We start from the raw sequence: 27,013 nt of genomic DNA on the forward strand, positions 1-27,013 counted from the left end.
GTAAAATAATAAACTAGTATTGTACTATACTATTATGGGCTTTTGAGGAACACATAGGCTTTAATGGGAGAGATATTTAAGGAAAACTGAAAATATTTTTTTAAAAAACCCACAAAAATACGACCAGAAGACTGCAAATGTGGATTTGAATCTAATCTTTTAAAAATCTATCCTTTTTCAACTGAAGAATGTTACTGAAATGTAGGAACTCTCAGAAAACGTCTCAATTTTAAAAACAGAACACATAACAGAAATACTCTGCAAATCATTCCAATATAAAACATTAGCTTGTTTATTAGAAAGCCACATGTAGCAGTCTTTATCTGTGAAAGAATTCCCATATCAAGATGATAACTCATGGATAAGTCGAAGATGAAACTTAGGGCATATAGCAAAGGATCTAAAGAATGAAACAAAGTAAAACAATGTCAAAGAACTTACAAAATTCCAGCAAATATACTCTTTCTGCTCACTCTTAAGGCTGGATGGATGAGAGAATAGAGGGGGTCAGTGCTTCCAGGACAGATTGTACTCTTGCTTTTCACCAAGGGATGGTTCCTTCTTTTAAAGAAGAGTTAAGATACAGTATTTGACCCGTGGATAAGTCGACTCCAATTTTGGGGGGTCAGTTTTTGACCTAAATTTCTAGACTTATACATGAGTATATACAGTAAAATATAATGAGAGTGGCATAGGACACTGCGCTTTAAAGGGGGTAACCAGTATTCCTACTGCTTTTAGCAATGTATTTTTAGGAATATCAGTTTTCATTTCTACAAGCTTTCTCTTCTGATTCTGAATGTTAGAAAAATAGAGTTGGAAGTAGCCTCATAGGCTACTGAGTCCATAGGCTACTGAGTTTTGTTCAGCATAAGATCTTCAGCTAAAGCATCATTAGCTGGTAGCTGTCCAGTCTCTTTTTGAGAATGTCCAAAGAAGCTACCTCTCTAGGCAATCACTTCCATTGCTGGACCACTCATATTGTCAAGACACTCCTTCTAGTAATCAATCAAAATCTACTCTACTATGACTTCAAACTATTGCTTTCATTGGGTATTCATGAATGGCAGGGGGTTGGACCGGATGGCCCTTGAGGTCTCTTCCAATTTTATGATCTTCTATTTATTTTTACCCAAGTGCTCTCAACTTATCCACTCTGATTACTGTCATGGATTTATTTACAACTGAATTTGCATGACATACAATGCTAATCCCCCTACCTTGTGTTCTTTTTTAATAGGTTATATCCTTCAGTTGTAATATATCAGCCATGGCAATCATCCCACCAGGTCTCCATTATGCTTATAAAGTCATATTTACCTTTCTGCATTAGGACTGCAGCTCATCTTGTTTGTTGCCCAAACTCTGTTGGAATATAGACATTTAAAGCTTTGTTTGTTCTCCCCTATCGCTTTACTGTCAGCTTTTCTGTGGATCCTATTCTCTCCCTCAGCCCCACTCCTCTACAGAGAGGTTCCTCACCTCTCCACAACATCCTTGTGTTTAGAGCCTGCTTAGAGCTGGTCTTTGAGCTATCATCTCCAACCCACAATCCCCAGGATTTAGTTTAAAGTCCTCTTGATCAGACTTACCATGCTACTTACTTAAGCTGCACACATACATGTTTCAAAGGCATAGCACTATCTTTTCCTGGTTCCCACATTAAAACCATTCAATCAATGAATACATTTCTCGTCACAATTATGGAAGTAAAACACAGTAGACACCCTACAGTCATCAAAATCACATGTGTTACTTATTTAATTCCTCATGCCAATGTTACTTGATTAAATTTAAATAGCTAGCTTGAATCCCATCTTGGGAGAAAGGTGAGATATAAATTCGATAAATATATACAAATTTCAGAAGTCCAAGGCCTTCTGTCTTCTTCAATTGTCATGCAAACGTAAGAAATTGTTATGATCATTATTTTAAGTTCCCCCCCCCAAAAAAGGTATTTTCTAATACTAAGCAAATTCTACAAATGCTTCATTTTTTCATAGTTAGTAAATTTACTTTTCTGAAATAAAAAATGTCTTTGCCAGTTTACTCATTAGTAATTATCCTGCAATGTCATAACCATTAAAAAAAGATTTGTTTAATAAAACTCCTATCCATAGATACTTGTAAGAAATACTGTACAGGCTGAGTATCTCTTATCTGGATTCCTGAAATCTAAAAAACAAGTATCCAGATGGTTGGCTGAAACAGTAACAACTTTGCTTTCTGTTGGTTCAGTGTTCACTAACTTTGCTTCATGCACAAAATTAGTAAAATATTATGCATAAAATTACTTTCAGGCTATATGTATAAGGAGGATACAAAACATAGATAAACTTCATGTCTCATCTCCAAGATATCTCATTGTGTTTATACAAATATTCCAAAATCTGAAAAAAAATATGAAATCCAAACTGTTTCTGCTCCCAAGCATTTCAGATAAGGGAGAGTCTATCTGTATAGTGAACCTTGTTTGTTCTGCTCTATTGCTATATTTAGTTTTGCAATACAGAACAGGATTGACTCTCTATTTCTTGCTTTTTCAACATCTGCTACTGAACACGTCACTTTCATATAACTCAATTAATTTATCAGATTGCTCAAAGCTAGTTAATAATCTAATACATGTGCAATGTAAAAGCCATTCACATTTAGTAACAGCTTTGGGTTAATGAACAAATAATGACTAGGCAAGATTTTCAGCACTGAAAACAAATATGCACTGTCAGTGCCACCTTGCTAGCCTGACCTCTGAAAGCTGTGCCTTTTGAACAAACATGACAATACAGTCATTAAAAGAGCATTTCAGATTCTTTCCCAAACAACAGCTGTTCAAGTAACCTTTAGTTTAATTCACATTACGGTAGTTTCTCTGAGCAGCAATCACAGAAATCATTTACAACGTAAGCCACACAGGTGTCTGTTAGGATACTGTAATACAGATAACAAAATGGCAGATAATTTAGCTTTTTGACTTGACATTCTTAAGATATATACTCCCTAGTGCCATACTAGATCTCGGGGTAGGGCAGACACTGGCACCATCTTGGTCTTCCCCTTCGATTGGCCATTTTGCTTCCTAACACATGTCAATTCTTACATTCACTACAATACACTATACATATACATCAAACTCTTGGGTTCTGAAAGTGTCCAACATATGTCAGTGTTTCTACTCAATATTTTAAAAAATCATGGGGTGGGGAAAGAATTCAACTCTTGACAATTTAAAGGTGGTAGAGCTCCATGGATATTGTATCTTTTCCCAACAAAAGTCATACAGGCAAGTGAAAATAGTAAGGAATTAGTCACCACAATAGGCTGCATTCTGATTAGAAAAAAACAAGGCAGACAAATCTCTAAAATTTGGACCAGGCAAGAGGCTCAAGAAAAGCAATGAACAGAAGCATGAGACTGGGGGAGGAGGGGGGGAGACAAAACAACAAAGAGAACAAAGCAAATATGTTCAGGAACATAAAAACTGCCAAGGAGGTCCACATTCTAGCTGCTGATCAGACCGGCAGCACCATCTCATGTGGATATTTTCAAAACATAAAGGAAAAACTGCTGTGCTTGCTTGTTTTTAGATTAGTTATCTGGGCTTAAAATATAGCATACTGGGCATGATAGTTAGTAAGCACTGATATCTACACCTGCTTTTCATAGTTACAAACCAAATTAACGTTTCTTTTGAAAGAAACAAAAAAGAAATAGCAAGAAGATACCAACTACGAACAATGAACTGTTCTGTGGTTTAAAGAGAAATCCTCATCAAGAATCTGAACCTAATCTGGGGAGGAGAAAATAAAGATAATGCTACAGCTCCATGACCACATGCTCAGCTTTATTATTTAAATCTGTTTTAGAGTTCAGAGAAAAAGGAAAAAGAAAGCAAGAATGGTTTAGCTAACTTAAGTTTTTTTGTCTCCTTGAATGATTTGTAAGTATAATATCCTAAGTATAATAAACCAAACAGGCTAAACACGATGTTATAGATAACAAGATCTCCTAATAAAATTGAGCAATGCAAGCCTCCATTTTCAGATCAGAGTTCTTTTACTGGTAACAACATGGCAACTAAAAATTCAAATTTAAGATGCTGGAAGTTTGCCTATCTACTAGCAAGAAAAACTGTTCTATTAATATGCTGATAGCCATGCAGTACCTGGACTTAATGACAGGTCAAGTCAGGACCTAAACATTACCTTCCTACTGTGGGAAGAAAAATTTTCAAGAATATTCTCAATGGTGTAAGAATATATTCTGAAAGTCGATATAAGAAGAAGACTTAAAGGACAAACCTTGAAGCATGAAGCCAAATGCTAGTACTGTAATCAGAACACAAAACTGATGCCTGAACAGATTCAAGAGGTTGTTTAGGGTCTCAAAAGTATCCAAGTAAAGTAAAACAAAATAGCTCTGCAATCACAGTCCACTCATTAGACAGGAGGCCAGGCCAACATTTCACAGTTACTTTACTATGGCAAAACACCTAATACTCAACTGGCCTTATATAAACTGTATTCAAAACTAACATTTTCAAACAATGCGATCTTAAATAATATCAATACCATCTGGGTGAACGAGACGACGCAAACCTCTACTCCCCCTCCAAAAAAAGGCAAAAAGAAAAAAGCGCCAAACCATTAGAGGTTGAATTTCCCTTATTCAGAATGCTTGGGACCAGAAGTGCTTCAAGTTTTGGAATTTTGGAATACCTGTATTTGCATATATTTTTACAATATGATATCTTGGAGATGGCACCCAAGTCTAAACACAAAATTTGTTTATGTTTTATATACACTTGATACACACAACTTGAAAGTAATTTTAGACAATATTTTTTACCAATTGTGTACATGAAACAAGTTTATGTACTCTGAACCATCAGAAAACAAAGTGTCACTATCTCAGTGAACCCATGAAGAAAATTTTAGTTTTTGGAACATTTTGGATTTTGGTATCCCAGATAAGGGAGCCTGAACCGGTATACACTGGTGCCTCGGGATACGAAATGATCGCGTTACGAAATTTCCGGGATACGAAAAAGTTGGATTGGAAAAAACTGTTCCGGGTTACGAACTATTTTTCGGGTTACGAAATTCATTTCGGCGCGAAATTCAAATGCGAAGCGCGGCTATAGGCTTTCCAGCGCTAACGGAAAGCCTTTTCGGGTTGCGAAATTTTCGGGTTACGAAGGGAATGGCGGAACGAATTAATTTCGTAACCCGAGGTAGCAGTGTATACTGAAAGGGCATTTTTCACCCTGAGTTGCTTGTGACATAATCTCCTGCATATGTTGTTCCACAGCCTTTTAGTTAGGCTTCAGGGTTGGTATAGTTTACACAAGGTGTCATGGGACATACTGGTAAAGTCATCTGATTTTGGAGGGTAATTAACTATTATTTCTAATTATATTGACACATGGAGATAGCAAGTAAATGGAATTATATAATTTCCCAATATATTGTGGTTTTGTTTTTGAAAGGACAAATACTAAGATTTCTGTCCTCCAGATTCCAATTCTTGTTTTACAAGTCTGACATGACCCTTGTAATGGATGTCGCTCCACACCTTTAAAAACAAATACCAGCCTAACAAGCAACTATTTGCTTTAATATGCACTGATTCCAAGAGAGCAAGCATATGTTTACAGGTGTGAGTGCTACAAAGAGAACAGAAAAAAAATGTAAGACTTGCTTAGCAATAGTTTAAATGTGTGCAGTTACCTGTTAATTTGCAAATCCAAAACAGCAGAGCCCACAAATGTTAGGGAAATTTTTGCTCCTTGTGTTAGCCTTCCCTGTGCTGAACCCCCTTCTGCAGGTCACTTCCTTTGGACATTCTGCCTATTTCCAACCACCATCTTGAGGGGGAGAGAGGCCAGGCCTGGAAGACAAAGAGCCCTCCTCCACCAATTGAGGTGGAAGAGAGGCCGGCCTGGAAGACAAAAGCGCCTCCTCCAACCACCATCTTGAGGGGAGAGAGGCCTGGCCTGGAAGACAAAGAGCCCTCTCCAACCACCATCTTGGGGGAGAGAGGCCGGCCTGGAAGAACAAGAGCCCTCCTCCAACCACATCTTGAGGGGGAGAGAGGCCTGGCCTGGAAGACAAAGACCTCCTCCAACCACCATCTTGAGGGGGAGAGAGGCTGGCCTGGAAGACAAAGAGCCCTCCTCCAACCACCATCTTGAGGGGGAGAAGGCCGGCCTGGAAGACAAGCCCTCCTCCAACCACCATCTATGGGGGAGAGGCCTGGCCGGAAGGAAACGAGAGCCTCCTCAACCACCATCTTGAGGGGAGAGAGGCCTTGCATTTTTGTATTGTTTTGCAATTTACTGTACACGCTATGATCATTTGGAATAGCGGTCTATAAATAAAATTATTATTATTATTATTTATATTTATTATTATTATTATCCTCTCTCATCATCTCTAGACATCCACAAAGGTGCAAGCTGTGGAATTCCTCAAACACATTGGTGTGTATGTGGCTTTTGACTTATGAAAACCCCAGGAATTTCATAGGGTTTTCTATGGTAAGAAGTACTCAGAGATGGTTTTATAGTTCCTTTCTAGCCTACAGCACCTGATATTTGTTGGTGGTCCCCATCCAAGTACTGACCCTGCTTAACTTCTAAAACCAGATGAGATCTGGTGCTTTCAGGCATAATTATACAGCATAATTTCAAGCATAATTATATAGGCTATTTCTTTTAATTCTATACAACTCAGAGCTATCAGTACAATGGAAACAATCCAGAGAGCAAGATATATCACTTATGTTAGTAAGCCAACCAAATGCACCCATTTGAATCTCCTGAGTTATCAAGTGGCAAATCTGTGAACCCTTCAACTTTGTCATATATTTCCAACCTAAAATGTTAGTAGACTTTAATCTAATTTCACAATTTTAGATAAAGAACAACAACAACAACAACAACAACAACAACTATTATTATTATTATTATTATTATTATTATTATTATTATTATTATTATTATTATATAACCTGCTTAAACAAATGACATACAACCATGGTGCATTTTCAATCTTTATTTATCCACAGTTCTTTCAACAGTCAATAGTCAAGTATGGAAAGGTGTGTGATCTTTTAGATCCAGTACTGTACTTGGTGGCACCCCACTGGGCAGTAATGATTCCAAGTACACTATTTCTAAAACTGCTGACAGGTTTCTCACACCGGTTTGAGGAATTTTGGTCTATTCCTCCCCACAGAACTGCTTCAACTCAATGACATTTGTGGGCTTCACTGCATGAACAACCCACTTTGCATTTTCCCAAAATATTTTGAAGGCCTTTAGGTCCAGGCATTGCCTAGGTCATTCTAAAATACAGGATGCCTTGTTTCACAACCATTCTTTGATATATTTGCTTATATGATTAGGATCATTGTTGTGCTGCATATCCCATTTTCTGTCTGGCTTCAGCTCTCAGATAGTTGCCATGACATTCCTCACTAAAGTCATCATATAAACTGCAGAAATCATTTATGTGTCAATGAAGGGGAACTATTCAGGTCCTGAGGCAGAAAAGCAGGCCCAAAATATGGCATTCCTACCATCATTGTTGACAATTAGGATGTTATTTAGTTCACACACAGTGTTTTTTTTGCCAAACATACTATTTGACATTTAGGCCCAAATGTTCTACTTTTGGCTTATCTGTCTACAGAATATTATTCCAGAAGTCTTCAGAATCTATATGATCTTTAGCAAACTTCAGATGGACAGCAATTATTTTTTTTAAAGAGAGCAGTGGTTTTATCTCTTGAACACCATTGTTGTTCCGCAACGGCCTTTACTGAGAACTGTGGGATTTACTCCCTGAATATAGGATTGCAGTCAAGGTAGTGCACATAACACTTTTCCTCACCCCTAAAGCCTACAAAGCCACACCATGTGCAGGTTCACACAAGCAACCATATGTAAGAACTAGGCGCAGAGTTCATCAGAGCAATTCTGTATTTTCAGTGGCTATAAGTATAACTTCAATTACAACATGGAAAACCTACCACTTCATGTGGCAGGGCTACCTTTATGCATTCTGTACCCTCACAGAATACTAATAAAACATTTACTGCATGACAAAGCACAACAACATGCCTCCATAAAAATAAACACACACAAAAACAAAGCTGGACAAAAAACGTTTCTGTCTAGGGCGTTATTTTTTGCAGCGGAAACCTAAGATGACATTGATAGTTGTGGCTAATTTGAACAGAATGCAGCTGGTCAAGAAGAGTAGCTTTTGAAAACTAATTGGCTAAGTTTATATTACTCTTTGTCGCAGGAAGCCAGATGTTAAACTACAAATAGAAGTTTTAGACTATACTGAAATGGCACCTTCCAACCATAGCTCAACATTTAAGCCTCCTTCACTCAGAAGGGGAGGTGTAGCCTAATTCTCCTATGAAGATGAACGTGACTATACTATTCAATTCTAATTAGTTTGCACCCAAACAGTCACAGTTTTAAGAATTCAGTCTTGTTTCAGATACCTTAATGATAAATGAAGGACAGTACTCACAAAATCAAGTATTTTACAGACCTTTTAAAAGGTAACACCATCTCCATAGATATAACTTTTAGTTCCAATATTTGAAAAACTAAATCCCATGTTTCTACTCAAAGGAAATTATTTCCTTTGAAATATTCTATAAGGGAGACTTGGGAATTGTCTTAGGCTGTAATCCTATCCATATTTATCAAGAATTCTATCCCACTGAAATATTAGGACTTACCTCTGTACTAACAGAGGATTGCCCTCATAAGGATTCCACCAGAATGACAGTACAAACCAAAACAGAGTTTGGTTAGCCTTTACAAACCTGGTCTCTGGCCCTGCTGTTCCTAATTCCCCACTACACAGAGAAGCAAATGAATGGACTATATTTACTTGAAAGTGATCTGTCTCGTCTGTAAAGTAAGACCTGCCTTCTTCTGTAGCAAATCAAGTAAGAAAGAGGGACACTCAGGCTTGCTCTTTATTTTTCCTATGCAAAATTCACCTAAACGGACCTGTACTCTTACCACATTCTTGGAAAGCCAGCCTACATTTGGATGCTTTCAACTGTCAGAATACTTCAGAAACAGAAACAGTGTGAATCAAATACTGCACACATTTGTGATAAACTCTTTTACAGTCATGGAGAGAGTGCCAAAATGCCTAAATGGAAGCACTAGGTCTTTAAAAAACTGATGCACAGAATTAGGCTTATAATTGTATTCATCTGTAATAAATACATAGTGACACTGCAGTTTTAAATTAAACCTTCAATTTTTTCAGTGTACACTACTGTCAGTACCAAAAGCTGACCTCTGATTTAACCATACTCATTTCAAGTAAACAATTAAGCCTTTTACTTTTTTCTTAACTCTTGTCTTGTTAATATGTACCACACCTAAAATGTAGCTTGGGGAAACTAAACAAATTCAATGAGCAAATTCATAGCAAATAATACATTGTATTAGCCATACATCTGATGGGGGGAGGGAGGATAGGGCAATGAGAATTATTAGCAAAGGTAACTAAGAGCCTGTACAGACGGGTGTTATACGCCGGCGTGGGGGCAGCGTGGGGACATGGCATATGCACGCCAGTCACTCCCATGCTAGCGTCATGCCAAATGCCCAATCGCATGGTGAGGATGTCGTGGTGCTCTGTTGGCACAGTGTTTAAATGTGATGTGCCAAAGAAGTGCTGAAAAGTTGCTGACATGATAGCTAAGGCACCCTTTCCACAGCACAAAAAGGAGCCATTTTTCATGGCTTCTTTTTGCACCACGGAAAGGCTAGATAGGGGCTGCAGCATGCGGTTGCTGTGGCCCTGATCTGGTGAGGAAATGGGCAGCACGGAGCCGCCCCTAAATTTCCTTTTAAATATTCTATCATATGCCTTTGAAAACACCTTTTATCTATTTACTGTTGCATACATTCCACTTTCAGAATTAAAAGAAAAATCTAAGAGCATATTCTGATAAATACCAGGAATGGGAATTCTGAGGTCCTCCAGGCATAATTAAAGTGCAACTCCCAGCAGCCTTAACTATTTTAACAAATAATAAGCAATATTGAGGCCCGCACTTCAACAACAAAAGAGGGCCAACCCAATTCCCACCCCTGTTTTAAACCTTTGAAGGCCACTGCCCATTCTTCATCCATATGCTTTCAAGCCACAACCATTATATATTGTGCTATTGAAACACATTAAGATTTTAATAGAGCAACATATTGCATAAGCTTTAAACCCATTTCCCATTTCACTGCAGCTCCAGCTCTGAAAGAAATGCATATAAGGTGATAGGTCTTTTAAAATATTTATGAGTGTCAGTTTCTGAATCAGTTTTCACAGCAACTATATTGGAGTGTGATTTCGTTGCAGAGATAACGACAAAGTGATAGAACAAGGGAGTCAGTGGAGCTCAATGTCCAAAACCTTTGCCTTAGGAAACTCTTAAAACGATATATAGCAAGACTATAACACTTGGTTGCTGTTGTCTGCCTTCAAGCCATTTTCAACTTAGGCAAACCTAAGGCAAACCTATTGAGAGGTTTTCTTAGCAAGATTTGTTCAAAGGAGGTTTGCCTTCCTCTGACAGAATGTTACTTGCCCAAGGTCACTCAGTGGGTTTCTATGCCTAAGCAGGGATTCGAACCCTGGTCTCCAGAGTCCTAGTCCAATGCTCAAAGCACTACAGCAAACTGGCTCACGCTGACTTTAACCATCCTCTTGTGCCTCATTTCCTTTTTCCTATTTTCTGTTTTGCTTTTGAAAAAAGGTAACACTGGCGGGGTAGAGACCACCAGAAAGAGGCGGCCAGGAGCTGCCTCTCTTTTCCGCATAGCCACACTGCAGCAACCAAATTGTGCAGCGTGGCTATGCAGAAAACAAAGGAGCATTGAAAAGCGGCTTTTAGCCTCGCCGCGAATTGCTGGTGGCGGCATGAACACGTTGCTGCTGCGCAGGTCCATCTGGACGGCGTGCAGCAGAGATGTCACAGCTATTCACGCCGTGTATACGGCGCGCACAGCGATGATGTCCTGGTGACATGCTAGGGTTGCAGGGCGTTTAGAAATGGCATCCTGAGGCAACCCTAGCATTTTGCCAGTACATGCTAAAGGGCCTGTCTGAACCGGGCCCAAGTGGGATGGCACATGTATTTTTGCCCCTCATAAAGTGCTAATTTATTTATAATTGCAATATAAATATGGCACAGTAAAAATCAACAGAAATTGGTAAAAACTTTAAAGTCAGAAAATATTGAAATCATTAGAAGTCCCTCTCCCCCCAGAAAAATGTCTCTTAAAAAACCTGGGAGAACCTTCTAAGCCTTCACTTGGCAGCAAGTAAAAAAAAGTATTACTCTTGTATGGAAGAGCATTCTACAATTTGGGTACTGTTACAGAGATGATCCTCCTACTAATATCCACTTGCTGGATCTCACTTGGCAGCAGCACAAAGGAAAGGCCTCTCACAGTGGTCTCAAAATCCAAGTAGGTAAATAAGAGAGTAAGCAATCCACAAGACAATCATTAAAATCCAAAATGGCTTGGAACCAGCCCTTTGAATTTGGACAAGAAATGCAACAGAAGCTAAGACTGTAACTAACAGAACATTGTTATAATACATTCAGATCACATATGCCCATTGAACAGCCTTGTCATCCTCTTCTGGATTAAGTTTCTAAACTGTTTTCAAAAGTCATCCCACATACAAACTGAACTGAGGATGAAGTAACAGTATGTTTCACAATCAGAAAAGAGGTCAGACAAGTATGCATACTATTATTCAACCTGTATGCAGAAAATATCATATGCAGAACAGGATTAGACTCAGAGGTAGGAGAAGTGAAGATCGGATGTAGGAGCTCTAACAGCCTAAACCCTAAGGGATGCCAATGACACAATACTATTAGAAGAAACCAACAAAGAGCTGGCATAATTATTGAAGAGTCAGGGAGGAAAGTGCCAAAGTAGGCTTGATGCTGAACATCAATAAAACAAAAATAATGACTACAGAAGATCTACAAGAACTCATCCTAGATAACAAAAAAAATTGAAATAGTAAACAAGTTCCCATACATTAATACATCAAAGATTAATGAGAATGGAGACGGCAGTCAAGAAATTAGAAGAAGGTTAGCATTGGGAATTGCAGCTGTGAAAGAACTACATAAAATCCAAAGAACAAAAATATAACTCTAAACACTAAAGCAAGGATCTTAAACCATTGTATTCCCCATCACAGTGTATGGATGTGAGAGATGGACAGTGAAGAAGGCAGACAAGAAGAAAATGAATTCATTTGAGATGTGGTGCTAGAGAAGAGTGCTGAGGATTCCTTGGATGGCCAAGACGACAAGCAACTAGGTTCCAGAACAGATCAAGTATGAACTCTCCCTGGAAGCCAGAATGACTAAATTCAGGCTGTTGTACTTTAGCCACATTATGAGAAGGCATGAATCATTAAAAAGACAATACTAGAAAAGGTAGAAGGCAGAAGAAAGAGATGGAGATCTCATGCCAGTTCCAGTGACAATGTTGGAATCATGAGCAACTCATGTGCAACAGAACTGTAAACCCAGTCTTCAGAAGATGACTATCCATCCAAAAGAGGCTGAGCTATACTCAAATGCATAAATGAACTGCTCATTACTGATTCCTCCATCTTGTCTTGTTTGCCCCCAGCTTACTGGTCCTTTTCTAGTCCACTACTAAACTCAGGCACAGATTCAGAATGCTTATCACCTCTCTTGAATTTAAGAAAAACAGGAAAGACAAAGGAGTTCATCACACAAAGGAGATCAGGAGTTTATCCCATGAATACCCCAGGAAAATCATGTAATTATGTGAAACGATTTCACACGATGTCACACCAAACCCGCCATTAAAGTGATCACAAAGAAGCATTAATGCACATCTTTTTACTTTCTGTATTTCAGCGGCAATGCATGTTTGGTATAACTTTATTTTCACAATTGCATGTGATAATCATTCATGCAATTACTTGCCATTTACGCTTTATTTTCAGGATGCTTTAAATGTGTTTTAATCTCTCTTTATTGCCAAAATTAGCCCCAGTGTGATAAACTCCAAAGATGAGTTTCAATTCCTTATTGCTGACAGTTCAAGCAAAATCTCGGATTACCTTACCCAGCAATTTGAGTGGCTGTCAAACAGCAATGGGAGAAGATAAAACAGAATTAAGTGGGACAATCAAACACAGTTCGCAAGACTCAAGCAAAACTGCCCCACGCAGCAATAGCACGATGGCAAACCAGTACCTCCAGATTCAAAAGGCCATGGTCAATATAACTGAAAACAGTTCAGACATCCAAGACAATTAACAGAATCATACTACTTTCTGTCTTTCTCTTGACAGAGGTCATCCCAGAGAGTGAATAATCTGAAACCCAAGCCTGAATCTAGAATGAAACAGAACAGAAAGGCTAATATTATAAATATTATACAATACTATGACCTTGGGCAAGCCCCACATTCTCAGTCTCAGAGGATGGAAACGGCAAACACTCTCTGAAGAAACCTGCCAAGAAAACCCTGTAATAGGATCCCTTTAGGGTCACCATAAGTCAGAAACAACTTGATAACACACAACAACAAATGGTTATAAATTATAGTAGCAATATATTAAATATCATAGAATCATAGAGTTGAAGAGATCGCAAGGGCTATCCAAACAATTTCACGCGTCATGTAAATATATTTACTTCAGTTTGTACCTAACTTGCTTAAACAAAATTCAAAAATCCTGTACTGAACTATTTTATATTAATTGTCCTATAAGGTGGAATGAAGAAAAAATACATTTGTTTTTGAAAACCTCTTGTTGCATATATTAAACTTTAAAAAACCCCAAGGGGTTTACTTATTAGATAACCAACCGTTTAAAGTAGCCTGTTGTCTTAATGCCATGACAGGAGATTCAAGAGTAGGGTTGTCATAACTCCGGACCTCCAAAACGGGAAAAATGTAGGACAAAATTTTCAAATGTAGGCGATCTCCGGGGCCTCCCTTCCTTCCCCGGCCTCCGCAGAGGCCGCGGAGGAAGGGCCAGGCCGCGGGCGATCGCCGAGGCCTCCCTTCCTTCCCCGGCCTCCGCAGAGGCCGCGGAGGAAGGGCCAGGCCACAGGCGATTGCCGGGGCCTCCCTTCCTTCCCCGGCCTCCGCAGAGGCCGCGGAGGAAGGGCCAGGGCTGCCGATGATCGCCGGGGCCTCGCCTCCTTCCTGGCCTCCACGGAGGCCAGGAAGGAGGGAGGAGGCTGCAGGGAGGAGGGGAGGTTGGTGCGGCTGCGCGCAGGAGGCGCCACCTCCCTGCAGCCTCCTCCGCCCCAGGCCTCGCTGCCCTCCTCTTCCTCCGCGCGGCCATGCACGGTGGAGGAGGAGTAGGGCAGCGAAGTCCCCCGGGTTGTTCCACAACCCCGCTGCAACCGGGCTTTACCCGGTTTTTGGATAGCACCCGTGCCGGGAGTGGGCAGGTGCCGCCAAAACCGGGAAAAACCCGGTTGCAGCCGGGTTATGGCAACCCTATTCAAGAGTAAGCAAAACTGAACTACTGTTATTTCCATTCCTAACATTATAATGTTTATATTTTGCCCTTCTCCCAAAATTGGAACTCAAAGCCACTTACAATTTAAAAAACAAAAGAGCTAAAAACATACAAAAAAGCAAACACTAAACTGGAAGTAATCTATTGACAATATTCAAATAATTTAAAACTATATTTAAAAGTACCACTAAAAGATAAAAAGCAATTAAAACAGTTCATTTTAAAACATTACAGCACATTCAGCCCCATTCTTTTAAAACGTTTCATTTAAAAGCTTGTTGGACTGCCAATGGAATGACAGCAGAGAGGGAGCCATTCTGGAAAGGTAGTTCTAGAGTCTAGGATCAGGCACTGAGGAGGCCCTTTCTCACATCCCCACCAATCATAGCTGTGGGGGAAACGTGTGTGGGGGAAACGACCTTTCCTGATTTATAATTCATAACCAGTACTTTGAATTGTGCCCAGAAACAAACTGACAGCCAATAGAGCTGTTGTAGAAGTATGGTTCCTATAACCCACCCTAGCTAATACTGTACTCTGGTTGAAGCTCTTTTAACTGAGCATCCATCTAACACAGGCTGAATCCCTATTTCCTGATCTGCCTTTCAACTGACCAGGAGCACTTATCTTTTCTGGGTTAAGTTTCAATTTACCTGCCCGCATCCAGTCCATTACTCATGACAGACACTGATTTAGGTCCAAGACAGTCTCCTTGGACTGAGGTGGAAGGGAGTACAGTTTGACCCTTATCCTGAAATACTCTAAAAACCATGGTTGATTGTACCACCGAGAAATCCAGCAGAACCAACACGGACGTAAATCCAAAACACACTGCAGAAATAATCCAGTTTGAGTCTGCTTTAACTGCCCCAGCTCAGTGCCAGGGGATCCTGGGCATTGTAGTTTATTGTGGCACCAGAGCTCACTGACAGAGGTGGTGAAATGTCACACAAAACTACAGTTCCCAGAATTCCCTAACATTGAGCCAGGATAGTTAAACTGATCTCAAACTAGATTATTTCTGCAGTATGTTTTGAACCATAGACTTCCTGTCCAATTCCTGGCATAGGTCATTCAAGGTAACCAAAGCTATCTCTTTTCCAGGCCTAAAACCAGACTAAAATACATCTAGACAATCCACTTCAAACAGGAACCCCTGGAGATGTGAAGTCACCATACACTCCATACCCCAGAATTATATGTTAGACAATGGCCCATAACTATCCATTACAGAGGGATTCAGGAACAGCTTTTTCAACAAAGGCCTAACTGTGTCCTTGTTGTTAGGAGGCACTTACAACCTTCTTCACTCAATCCCTTTCCAACATGTTTAATGCACAAGGAAGGACAAGGGTCTAGTACACATGATGGCTTTCATCTCTCCAAGGATCCTGTCCACATCCTCTGCTCTTAGTTTTTGCCTGTAACCATGTTGTTAGTTTTTGAAACTAGACATATTTGATAGTAAGACCACACACTAAGAAAGCCAAGTACAACATGTATACCTATTGACATTCTAAACTATCTAGCCTGACCATAATTCTATAGTCATGGCGTACCTAATATAGACATGTTCAGCAGCATCTGACCACTTTTTAAATATTTACTTTTATCTTCATAAGGTTTGATTTTAGCTATACCACATTAGATCAAGGTAAGTCCCGGATTCAGGAATTTTATGTTTCAAAGTTTCTATATTATGATTTATTTACAGCTATATTTAATTAAAATTTAATCCCTGTCATTACAGATGCAATTATCTTTGAAGAATTAATATTTAAAAAGAACAATACTTTCAATGCAACCATCAGACATCATATAATTTATTTGTGAAATGAGGGGTTAAATAGCTTTAAAAGTTATAGTGCAAATTACTGCATAATGTCAATTTCATCAAGTGGAGTAACAGTGGAACTGATGAAATTTCTTCCATTGATGAAGCAAGAAATTCAATGGATGGAAACACAGCGTATGAAATCCCGTTTTCCCCTTTCCTCATTCAACGAAGACCTCAGAACCACAATCAAATCATGTTGGTAATTTAATAAGGTTCATGATTGTGCCAACACTAAAACAAACTGTTACTTCTTACTACTCTGCAGCAATATAAAATGTTTGGTTGTGTAAATAGTCTCCTGGGCCTCCAAAACCAAAACAAGAGGCCTGCTTCATATTTTCATTTCAGTCTTTATAAACCAAGGTTTTTGAAACCATGAACAAAGATTGCATTCCATGTGTGCACCAGCTTTGGTGCTATCCTCTTTTATATTAACCAGCATCCCCTGTTGAAGCCAAACAGGAAAAATCAGTTTAAATTGCCAGATTATGGACTACAAAAACCTCAGAAATGAGAGGAAATCCCTCTCCAAGGAAGCCAACAAAATTCCAAATTTAATAGGGAAGATCTAATATCAGATATCCTTCCTGATCCCTCTCAGCTTGAGCAGAAGTTTCAAAGATGGTTCATCTCACCTCACACGAGGGGAGGAAAGAGGCATTCTGAGGAAATGGCAGTGGGTGAGAGCAGACATAGATTTGCTATATCCGCAGTTCTCTTAGGTCTGTGGAAAAACAGGTCCTCTTCTAATTGATTTAATATATACATTGATTTTAGAAATTAGTATCTTTTGTTTGAAGAAAGTCAAAGTTATGTAAGGATGCTGGCCTGCGCCTAACATAATGTAATGCCAGTTTACAGGTTGCAGAAGTGAAGAGTTTGAACATTTGCTCCAATGAGCTTTAATCATAAATGGCTATTTATGAACCAGTAGATTGATTCCTCAGTACTGTCATCCATTCACCTACCCTGTTAGCATTTGCTTTCCAGCCTATGGAACTGTAAACTATATGTCCCAAAATCTCCTGTCTTTTGATTTGATCTGCCCAGTTCTACAATGAGGTAGGAGGACATTGGTTATGGAACGTCCCTGGAGTGTTCTCTTGACCAAGGCCAGATTAATGATGCAATCTCTATGACTCTTATGATTCTAACCAGTATCTCACTTCACAGGACAAAGACAATATGATAATTAAGAATACTGTTGTGTGATGCTGTCGAGCAATATTTTAAGTGTGCAACATAAATTTGACATTAAGCCTAATATGCTCTACTGTAATTGTTTAGTATCTTAACATGATTAATTATTATTTATCTTTCAAAATGCCATCAGAATAAACCAGTCCTCAAATGACATCTGTTTATTTGAATGGTAATAAATGTTGCAGTTAACAAATTACACTATACAATTGCCCAAATATGTTTTTCCACTGAGATATGAGAAGACAGTAAATAAGGCTGCAAATTAAAGATTACATGTCACACTATAAACCTCCAAACACTTACCATGAAAATAATACTTATGTTCTGGGCATTTATAAAACTAACACTATCATGTTAATATCCAAACTTTCATTAACCTCTGTCAGCAGGCATATATGTGCACTTATCTCTAATGCTCAAGTTCACTTAAGGAGTTTGTAGTAATCCATACAACTAATTTTTAAATAAATAAGGAATTTCCAAATAATTTTCTCAAAGGTAAATAAATATACTACATATATTGCCAAAGCAATACTTAGGAAGCAAACTTCATGTGAACCTTAGTGTCCAAGAATAGCTATCAAGTTAATTTCTTTCCAGGGTTGGGATGGCCTCAGATGACCCTCTGATGTTGACTGAAAAATGAAAGAATGCTAGTGTGTAAAAGGTTCCAGTAACAAGGTTCTTTTTTATGTAACTGGAATGTTCAAGGGCAGTCTGCCATAAATTACAGCCTGATTCACATGATTTGCCAACACAGAGAGACCCTGAACAGATGTTAATCCAGCTGCATCAAGAAAAGCTTGAGCCTTCTAAAGCTTGCACCATTCATGCAAGTAAGAGCTGGGAGTGGGAACTAATGCAGATTAGAAAAGGAGCACTCATTAATGCTCTTCAACCAACGGAAAAGGACACTACTATACCTTGTTTGCATATTATATCTCATTGTAAATATGGCAATGAAAGCTTGCAGATTTTTAAAATGCTCATTTATATAATCACTCTGATTGTTGTATGCCTTCAAGTTGTTTACGATGTATGCTAATCTAAGCAGTTCACCTTTCACAAGGTTTGCTAGACAACATCTGTTCAGGAGTGGTTCACCCTTCTCTTCCTCTAAGACTAAGAGAGTATTACTTGCCCATGATCACCAGTGTGATTCCATGGCTGAGCAGAAATGCAAACTCTGATCTGGAGTCTTAGTCCAACCATTAAACCATGCTCGCTCTGTTGTAATCCCTACTACAGGTAATACCTGTATCAAATGTTGGCTTCTTAAAATACAGTATGAAGTCAGTTTGAAAGTTCATTCTATGCAAAGTAACACTTCGGTAAAGTGTTCATTTTACTCTCCCAAATATACTGTAACAAAGGCTGAAAGATCCAAACAGTTTGTAAAAAGCCTTCCGTTAATAGTTTATTATTATTATTATTATACCTTATTTTTATAGCACTGTAGATTTGTTAGTTGCATCTAGGTGTCCCTTGAACACATTCAACTACAGCCAACCTTCTGTATCCACCGATTTTTTATCCACGGATTCAAGCATCCACGATTTGAAAATATTTTTAAAACATACAAATACCAAATAGCAAGCCTTGATTTTGCTGTTTTATATAAGGGACACCATTTTGCTATACCAATGTATTTAATGGGATTTGAGCATCCATGGATTTTGTTATCCATGGGAGGTCCTGGAATCAAACCCAGCTGATACCAAGGGCCCATTATCGACTATGCCGTAATAGTTCCTTGCATTTAGTAACTCACCACTTCTCAAGCTTAACATAACCCTTCCCTTTCAGCTTTCTAGACATTCCATGTCTTCTGCTTCCAGTACAGTGGGACCTCAGTATCTGTGGGGGATCTGTTCTGGACCCCTTCCCCTTCATGCATATACCAAAAACTGCAAGACCTCAAGTCCCGTTGCCCCCAATGGCAACGCATGTATGCAGCTGCACTGCCATTAGGGACAACAGGACTTCAGGTAAGTCCCCTTGTCCCCAATCAATGAGGTCTTACCTGACGTCCTGTTGTTCCTAATGTTAGTGTTGCCGCATACATGTGCCGCTATTGGGGACACAGTGAGGGCTGTTTCACTGGAGACAATGGGGCTCGCCATCCATGGATGCTTAAGTCCGCAGAGGGCAAGCCTGTGGATAACGGGGCTCCACTGTATACCTGTCTGATTCTTATAATCTGTCATTTCCTGCCAAATTCTCTAGTCACTGCCAATGAGGAAACTAGGTCTAGAGCAACCACAAGCTATTTTCCCATTCAACTGACCCCAACGGGATCTCAACTGAGAGCAAAAACCATACAAACTGCCTAGCACTGTCCTTGGACGCTCTCCTCCATCCCATGCATTTGAGGAAGCAGACTCAAAACTACAAAAGCTCATGCTATCAAGTTCTTTCTTTCAGTTAGTCTCAAAGGTGCTACAAGATATTTTGCCTACTGATTTTCTAGACTAATATGGCTATGTCTTTGATGTTTCCTTGATGTTTGCCTCAGAAGAGTCTGAAATTTTCCCCCTGAAAATTTGACCATGAAACTAGGGATAGAAAGAAGTGGTTAAACTACACTGAATAGCAGTAGTTACATTTATTGAATCACATTTTACAGTAGTCCCACTTCAGAGACAAAGGTGTGTCAGTATCTTTTTTTTTAACAGAAGGGAGCCATGGGGGTAAGGTGGTGTTTCCTCACTTCTTACACTTCATCACTCCAGGTACTTTTATGCCAGCTGGTTATCATTCAGGCATCAGACCCAGCTCAGATAGGTAAAAGTGAATAAGAAGTAGACTGAGAAGAGGTAAGGTGGGAAAAATGAATATTCCGCTCCTACAAATGGCACATTCCTTTAGATGTTAAGACCTTGTCCCTCCCTCTCTCCAGGCACAACCGGCCTAGTGAAATGCATTAAAAACGTGACTGCCATAATCGTATATAGTTTGATGCTAACATAGCTGCCCTGTTTAAACAAATTTAAACAAATAATTTTCTTCAGAATACATGCATGATGCAAATTCCAGTCTTAGGGGAGAAACAGACTGCCCCAAAGGAGTGGCTTCTGGCCGCTCCTTTGAGTGCCAGATCGGGGCCGTGGTGACCTTAAGTCATGGCCCCAATTCGGTATTTTCCCAGTGCAAGAAGAAGTGGCAGAAAGCTGTTCCTTTCTGCACCTGGAAAAAGGTACCTTTACCAGCACGTTTTTTCCATGTTCCGGTGGCATGGAGTGTCTAAACAGCACACTGCCAAAATATCACCACCATGTGTTCACAGTGTGTTCCTGGGATCTTGGGGAGTGCATGCGTCATGCATGCACTACACCCCCAAGCCACTGGGAAGCCGGCTCTTTTTGCCAGTCTGTACTGGCAGTTAGTTTCCCTTTCGTGAACAAGTAATCTCCCCATGAACTTCCACAATTCAGTATCCTCCAAATGCAGAACCACAGAGGTTCTGGGACAGGAATTATAGTCCCATATTTCAAAACTGGGGAAAGGGTTCTTTAGATGATATAAAAGTCTTGCCCTATATAATACGCCTAGACCATTATTTTGTTGAGGGCTCTATCTTAAGTCATATTCAGACAATATTTCAGATATGGCTCATGCCCTAGCCCCTGCAATTGGTTTTTGATCAACTCTATTTCTCATCCAGAATGACTCTTATTCTGAAGTCAGTAAAAAAATCTCTATTCCCATCCTAATATCAATCCCAACTGGCATTACTGTGGAATGTCACAAAGCAAGGCTTACAGTGCAAATATGTTGATGTCCCCACAAAGATAAGACACATTAATTATCACTGCATACTAAGAACATTTCTGAAATAAATCTCAAAATGTCTTACTGCAAGTAGGCTCAATGGATATCAATAAACCAGTGCCATAAAATTTTAAGAATGAGCAATTTTATATTAGTAGTGCACTACAAATATATAGCAGGTGCCTAGAGGCACACATTCTACTCTTTATACACTTTTCATAATCTGTTCTTTAGCACTAAAAAGCTAAATACATATAAGACATGTATGAAGTTTAAAGGCAGGTACCAGTTCCATCATTATGAACACAAAGCTTTCTGATGCACTGAGAACATTTTCTTCTCTAAGCTCCTTTTCTACTTTGGACAAGCTCAGGATAAGTGATTGCAGCAGTACAGATGTCAGGTATTATTTGCTTGTTGTGACATTAAGTCAGTTAATTACTAAACCATACGCCTTTAAATGGTTTTTAAAACTGAAAAACATTCTCGAAGACCTTCATAACCTCACAATCCCTGAGAATATGTTTTTCCCCAACAGATGAACCACTGTACATACAAGTAAAATGTGGTGAGCGTGCTTCCACAGCACTCCTACATATTTTTGGTGTTGGTGGTGATTTCATATCAAGTTGTCATATCAAGACAACTTTGACTTAGAGTGCAACCCTATGAATGAGAGACCTCAATGAGCCCCAGTCACCAACAGCTCTGCTCAGGTCTAGCAACTCTGGGTTATGGCTTCCTTTATCAATCCATCTGTAATGAGAATGCAAGTAAAAGTTTCATTTTGACTCATTTTTAGGTGTGATAAACTATGTATTACATGAGCCACTGATTGAATTCAGATGTAATGCTAAACTGTGGTCTACTGTTCTTCTCAACAGCCCTCAAGTAATGACAGAAGATCAGAACATTTCATTTCTGGTTTTAACTAATCACAGTTAAGCAACCAAATCTGTGAAAACTGTAATCAGTTTTAACTATACTTTACTAAAACAAGCCAACTTCATATCATGGTTTATGAAAGCTTGTTTAAACAAGCCATAGTTGTGATTACCATGCTTTAAGGTTCAAATCTATTTCTCTATGTCTCCAACTGCTGCAGTGACTAAGGATGGCATCTCTCCTCTGGATGCCTGCCTAGAGTTGGTAATGGGATGGATGAGGGAAAACAAACTCAAATTGAATCCAGAGAAAACAGAGGTACTACTGCTACTACTACTACTACTACTAATAATAATAATAATAATAAAATTTATTTATATTTTCCCACCTCTCCCAGGTGGACCAAGGCCAACAATAACAATAAGATACAAGAATAAAACATATAATTTTCAAGCATTAAAACTATTAAAAACAGTACAGTCAAACAATTATAAGATATAATATTCTGATCCTGAATAGAAGAGTGAATGATGTCTTTACAGAAGATTGGGTGGATAGGCTTGCCGGAAGAGATCCATCTTAACTGCCCTCTTGAAACCCTCCAAGAAGGTAATAAGACAGATCTCTTCCAGGAGGTTGTTCCATAGTTTAGGAGCCACTGAAGAAAAGGTTCTTAGAGAAGTTGAAACCAGTCTGGTTGGATGTACTTCCAACAGATTTCCCCCGGAAGTTCTGAGTGCGGGGTGGATTATACCGGGAGAGGCGTTCCTTTCAGTAACTTTGGCTTGAGTCATGTAGGGCTTTATAGGTGATAACCAACATCCTGTATTGTGCCCGGAAGCTCATAGGTAGCCAATGAAGATCTTTCAAAACTAGCGACAGGATCCTCAGGTCTGGGGAAGGAAATTTGTCAACCTGTCCTGGACAGGGTTACACTCCCCCTAAAGGATGAGGTACACAGTTTGAGAGTACTCCTGGATCCGTCTCTACAGTTGTCATCTCAAGTAGATACGATGGCCAGGAGTGCTTGGTACCAACTTCGGTTGACACACCCAATTGCAACCCTACCTGGACCAAAAGAGCCTTGAAGCAGTGGTACATGCTCTGGTAATCTCTCTTCTTGATTTCTGTAATGCGCTCTACATGGGACTACCTCTGTACCAGGTTCAGAAGCTTCAATTGGTTCAAAATGCAGCAGCCAGATTGGTCACTGGAACACATAGGTCAGCCCATATAACACCAGTGCTAAAATCTCTTCACTGGCTGCCGATTAGCTCCCGGGCGCAGTACAAAGTGTTGGTAATTACCTTTAAAGCCCTACATGGCTTGGGCCCGAGTTACTCGAGGGAATGCCTCTCCCTACATAATCCTCCCCGCACTCTCAGAACATCTGGGAAGCAACTATTGGAATATGCCAAGACCAGGTTAATAACAACGTCTCACAGAGCGTTTACTGCCGTAGCCCACAAACTGTGGAATCTTCTCACATATGTATGCGCAACTATCCCCTCTATATTTTCAGAGAACAGAAGATCCTAGTCATAAAGTGAATGTTAAGCCTGTAAGTCTGGGAAGTCTACAACATATTCTTAGAAACAGAAACAACAAAAGAAACTAACCTTCCTGCTCCTTGACCTCCATCACCTTACTTATAACACACTGGTGTCTTGAAATAACTTCATCAAGTACCACCCCTTGATACCTTATCTACAGGTCTTTAGTTACACACAATGGAAGAAGCAGCAAAATGCATCATATCTCTATTTCACTAAGTAAATAATACCTGCAGTTGTTGGTGTACCGGTTTCAAATCCTCAGCTACAGATTTGTAGAAGAAAGTGAATTCCTATGTTCAAGGTACTTTTACTACTTGCTGCAGGGTGATCAGCTATAGGAAAAAGGCAATAAGACGTTGCTTCTATCCCGGGCAATACAATCTCACCACAACAGCCACACACAGTCTCCAGGCTAAAAGGAACAGAGGCACTCCCACACATCAAGACACAAGGAAGGAAGTAACATAAGGTATCTCCAGAGTGAAGTAAATTTAGTGCACCAGGAAGGGTAGAAAATGGTATGCAATGAATGCTGGTGTCTATTATCCCCTGCAGGGCTACAAGCTGTTCCCCAAGTAAGAGTCCCTTCATGGGAAGTTATGTTATTACTGGGACTTCAAGTTATACCTTGGAATAGACTGAGAGGAGTGATAAATTTTGGAACGGACTGAGAGCTGAAGACTGCCAAGCAGCAACCACATCTGCCCCCAAAGTGGGACAAACATCAATGTTAAAAGTCCCTCTAAACATCAAACCAGAAGTCACTGTTTCGCTGATTGCCTGATAGTGTGCAGACCAAGGCGACCAAACCAGGAGCAGATTATCATTGTTGTGCCCCTTTGAGTTATTTCCAACTTATGTCGATCCTAAGGCGAATTTATCAAGAGGTTTCCTTGGCAAGATTTAATGGGGAATTGCCTTTGCCTTTCTCTGAGGCTGAGAGAGCATGGCTTTGCACAAGGTCACCCAGTGGATGAAGCAGAAACCAGTTGTTGCTGTTTTTTAAAAACCATTAAGGAAGTTGGTGATCCCGCAGTCTCTATCAGGCAAAAGAGGTGTGCGAAGGGTACACAGAGATGCATGACAGAGGAAAGAAAGAAAGAGTGATGGGTGTGTGTGTGCCAGGTGCTGCTATCACCAAGGCCTCCTCCTAGATACACACACACACCTGCTCTCCTCCACCCTGGAGAGCCTTCAATAGAAACCTGCTCCTAGAAGGAGGACGAGACGCTCTGCGTAGCCAAGGAGAGCTATCTCTCGTAAAAAGCCAGCCCTGTCATCAGTCCTTTAGGCTCAGTGCTATCTAAACCGATGACAGACAGCAGCTCTCTGTGATTTCAGAAAAGGAACGCTCCAGGTTCTGGCCTGGAAAATCAATGCCAGAGAATGGCATGAAGCTCCTTTCTCACTGAGAGGTTACATCTGCACTGAGTCCATGCAGTTCAATGCTGCTTTAACTGCCCCGGCTCAATGGGATTCTGGGACTCTTGGTTTTGTGAGAGTACAGTATTTAGCTCTGGTGCCATAACAAAGGCTACAAAGCCTAGGCTTGAAATCATTACGGTTAAAGTGGTGTCAAATTAATTCTTAATCATTAAGAATTATGAATTATATTCTGCACTGTAGATGGACTCTGAGAGAGAGGCAGGTCTTTCTCAAAGCATCTCTTGCTTGAGGGCAGAAGGGACAGAGTCAATCGGGTCCATCACTCCTCCATCCCTATATATACTATGTGGATAGATCTTATACCTCTACAGCACACTGTCCATTAGAAAAGACAATGATGCTGGGAAGGCAGTAGAAAGAGAGGAATGCTGCATGTCAAATGAACAGGGAGGCCAGGGGCCTCAACTTATAGGGCATGAAGAAAGCAGAGGTCTGGAGAGCCCTCATCCTCAGGGTCGCTGAAGGTCACTTAGGCCCAGAACACACTGCAGAAATAACCCAGTTTCAGACCGCTTTAACTGCCCTGCCTCAGTGCTAGGGATCCCTGGGAATTGTGGTTTATTGTGGCACCAGAGCTCTCTCTGGAAGAGGAGGCTAAATGGGTCACAAGACTACAGTTCCCTGAATTCTTTAGTGCTGAGCCAGGAGAGTTAAAGCGGTCTCAAACTGGGTTATTTCTGCAGTGCGTTTTGGTCTTATATGAGAACGAATCTACAGTCAGGGTTGCTAAACGGACAGGTAGAGTTGTTGTTGTTGTTGTTGTTGTGTCTCCTCGAGTCCTTTCCAACTAATAGTGACCCTACGGTGAGGTTTTCATGCCAAGATGTGTTGTTGCTGCTGCTGTCATGTGCCTTCAAGCCCCTGAATCCTGGGAGCTGGAGTTTGTTCTGGGGCTCAGGGGGAAGGAGCTCTGCCTCAAGGCTATGGAATTCTGGGAGTTGGAGTTTGTTGTGGGCCCAGAGCGGAGCGGGAGCCAGAAAAGAGTTAAAGCGGTGCCAAACCGGGTTATCCCTCCATTGCGGACGCAGCCTTTTCCCTCCCTTCAGAGAAGCGCCTGTGAAGGAGAAGAACTGGGGGAGTTACCTGTCAGCCGGGGCTCCCCTCCCGCGGGGGTCGGGCGCGCGGGCGGCGCTCTCTTCTCCTCCTCCTCCCCGCAATGAGACACACACCAAGCCGGAAGTACGACCCTCGCCGTCGTTGCCCTTCTTTTTCGTTTCACTGACAAGCCGGGCTTCCAATGGAGAGGCGAGGAGCGACGTGACGTCAGAAGGAGAACCCCTCTTTTTTCCTGCACCCCTCCCTTCTCTCTCTCGCTCTCGCTCTAAATCCGACGTTTGCTCGCTCGCGCGCGCGCGCGCTCCTCCCTCCCGCGCGGACCAATCGGCGGCCTTATGCAAATTAGGAGCCCTCTCAGGCGCTCGCGCCCGACGTCGCCTCCGCTGACGGATGAGGTGATTGGGACTCCGCCCCCTCCCCGAATACGTCACGGCCTTTGGAGGGGGCGTGGCTATGCAAATATGAAGGGACTGAGTCACATTCAGAGTTGGGTTAAGTTAAGGGCATGACGCACAGCGAAAGTGGAGGGGGAAACCACAGTTTTGAAACATATCTCTTCTAGGAAGCTCTAGGACTAGGTCCTCCAGTGAAACTTTATGGTCACATATGCCAGACGTCAACCATAGAGTTGCACTACAAATGCCTAGAGAGGTTCTAGGTCCTCCAGCACA

General features: G+C 40.6%; 1 protein-coding gene across 3 annotated transcripts in view; it reads right to left on the reverse strand.

Moving 5' to 3' along the window:
• OSBPL2 (oxysterol binding protein like 2) overlaps positions 1–26,651 on the reverse strand; it is a 93,016-nt gene extending 66,365 nt beyond the window's left edge. Inside the window, exons 1-2 of one of the 3 annotated variants that reach the window (XM_042462709.1) lie at positions 26,370–26,649; positions 24,068–24,172 (exon numbers count right to left, since the gene is read on the reverse strand). The gene's annotated coding sequence lies outside the window, so the exon portion shown is untranslated. Of the gene's footprint in view, positions 1–24,067; positions 24,173–26,369 lie in introns of all 3 variants that reach the window. The other 2 variants (XM_042462710.1, XM_042462708.1) reach the window with 2 other exon arrangements.
• Positions 26,652–27,013: the final 362 nt, after the last annotated feature.

This window comes from Sceloporus undulatus, chromosome 4 (genome assembly GCF_019175285.1).
Source record: "Sceloporus undulatus isolate JIND9_A2432 ecotype Alabama chromosome 4, SceUnd_v1.1, whole genome shotgun sequence".
In the NCBI taxonomy this organism is placed as follows: Eukaryota; Metazoa; Chordata; class Lepidosauria; order Squamata; family Phrynosomatidae; genus Sceloporus; species Sceloporus undulatus.